We start from the raw sequence: 2991 nt of genomic DNA, 5'->3' as shown, positions 1-2991 counted from the left end.
ATATATATATGTGTGTATGTATATAGATTTTCCCGAAAATGTTCATATACGATATTTTTCGAGAATAAAGCTCCTTCATCATATAAATACGTCCTAGAATAATCAAAACATAACAACAACTCATCTACACTATAATAACAAAAATTCATCAGAGAGTTAATTTGTAATGGAAAAAGTCGATGCATTGCAAGTTACTTATTACTCTTTTCAATAAATACGCTTGATGATGATAAATATTTTACTTTTCAAAGTGACTTTTCTAAACTTAGCACAACTTCAGCGTTTAGTTATCATTATAATCATAAAAAATTGTGTTACCATTGTCAAATTGTTATTGTAAAAAGAAACGATAAAAATAAGTCTTTCATTCTCTGTCAAGACTAGTTTACGCGAAGTTTATGTGAAGTCTTGGAACGTATTCATGGAAAGTTGTTGATTGCCAAATGTTCGTAAAGTATATGGATGTTTTCTTCTGAGTCTTGTCTTTAAAATATAACTATCGAGACTGCATCTTAAAAAACATTAAGATTAATATTTTATTCATCGTACAAATTCAAGTTTGTTAATTGATTGCAGGGAGCCTTATTGTAAAAAAAATATACGAAAATCTGAGGAAATCTACATCCCTGATAATATACATCCCTGAGAAATTTCATGAACAATTACTAGTCAGCTATAACTTTGTCCAGTAACTCAGAAGTAAAACTATAACTTAGGACTTCAATCAAAATGTAACGCTTTATCTAGTTTTACTGCGCACAAAAGATGCGCAAAATTTGAATGCATTTACTGAACAAAAATAGGAAAATAAATGGACTACACAGTATTTTAACTAATAATCTATCATATTAATACTAGATAATAACCGAGACAATAACTGAACAGATCTCTAATACAATTACCACTTTTCTGCCGGAGATCCCACTTTCTTGTCGGAGATTGATCGCCTGTCAAAAGTGTATCTTATGATATGTACTTAAAAAAAAAAAAGTTATCAAGACTTTCATTTTTTATAATATACAATTTGATAAGCAATCGATCTCCGGCAAGATAATGGGATTTCCAGCAAGAAAGTGGCAATCATGGACTCTAAAATTATACATATATTTTTACCAGAAAAATTATTTTTCAATCATCAGTGAATAAAATTCTATCAAATTCTTATCTATTACACAGTATAATATTGTTAGAATTAATGAGACACAGTAATATTAGAGATACAGTAATATTCAGTTACTGAATGATCTAATAAATCTGCATACATTTCTATATATAGTATATTAGGTGTAGTAAAAAGAAATCCATTATTTTTCCATTCAATTTCATGCAAAAATAATGGATTTCTTTTTACTACACCTAATATATATATATATATATATATATAGTATTTTACGATACATTTCATATGATATATCGTACATTGTTGTATGCGATGTTTTAAAAAAAAACAGTTTTTTACAGCCAATTAACACGCTTGACAAATTTTTCATATAACAAATGAAATATTAATCTTATTGTTATATTACTTTGAGACAATCAAGACGAGTGTTTCACGGGAGAAAACGCTTGAGTGCTCAATGAACATTTCGCGATGATCTGCTTGCACAATCAGGGACATTATTCTTGAAAAATATATCATAAAAATATATACTGTAGTAGAATAAGATCTCAGTTAACTTCCGCGAAATTCGAATACATATATTTTACACGCGCTTTGATCTTTTCGCTGGATTAGATTATTCGATTACCGATTTTGAATTGAGAATGCAAAATAATAGATAAATCGAGTGATATAAATAACTCTGATATCTGTCGATTATTAGTTAATAGTAACTAAGTATTTCAATATTAAAGATCGTTTAGATAAAATATATCGCACAAGCAGTCGGTAAGGCAATATAACCATTTCTCAGATATTTTCAGATAATATAATACATTTCGCATTTATCTTCAACCTAAACTTTTATATTTGTTTTTTTTTATTTTACAATACGAAATAATAATCGCTTTAAAACGCGAATATATATTATTCGTTATTCCTATCAAGTCGAAAACAATATAAGCAACGGCCATAGCCTGAAGTTTGTATAGTTTTTCGAATTTCCTTTGCTATTCGAGAATTGGCTGTTGTGGTATAATTTACGAGAAGTCGCGGATGGCGAACGGATCGTTAACGTTGTGCGATTGTATCTTTTAATTTTTTCCGCAATATTCTTTCACTTTTGATATAATAAAGCGCACATCGCGTGCAATTAATGTTGAGAATATTGTGCAAAGTGCAGTTGTAATTAACTGCATTTTTGTAAGTGTGATGACTGCAAGTAGGAGTTGAGAGATGGAGGAAGACCTGAGAGGTATCAGATAACGACGAAGCTACTTATGAAATTATATTATTATGAATAGTAATGTAAAATTTATTTATTTATCATTTGCTACTGCAGAAGTAATCGTTTATATTTATGATAATATATACATGTAAAATTTTCAATGTTTGATTGATAACAAAATTTTTGAATTATGAAGATAAATTTTTTGAAGAAATTGAAGAATGAAGAAAAAACTTTTATTTATTGAATATTATGTAAAAGTTTATTATGTCAAAATCGCGTGAGACGTATCTATATGTATATATATATATAAGATATATAAGAAATATGAAAAAATTAAAGAATTAAACATTTTTCTGAAACAATCATTATGTCTTAGACAATTAATAAAAACTAAATAAATAAAAAAATTATATAGCATAAAAATATTTGTAAGATATAATAATACAATAATAATAAAATGTTTTAGCTATTAACTATTTGAATTTATTTGCCAACAGTTTGAATCTGTTTCTTTTTTCTTATAATTATGATATCTGAAAAGATATCATAATTAAAAAAGATATCATAATTAAATTAAGAGAATATAGAATATTAGATTTCATTATCTCACAATATTTCTTATAAATCCATTATACAATTATAATAATACAGAGAATAATAA

Source organism: Atta colombica, unplaced genomic scaffold (assembly GCF_001594045.1).
Source record: "Atta colombica isolate Treedump-2 unplaced genomic scaffold, Acol1.0 scaffold58, whole genome shotgun sequence".
NCBI classification, from domain to species: domain Eukaryota; kingdom Metazoa; phylum Arthropoda; class Insecta; order Hymenoptera; family Formicidae; genus Atta; species Atta colombica.
The sequence above is the reverse complement of the archived record's forward strand: the minus strand, read 5'-3'. Positions refer to the sequence as shown.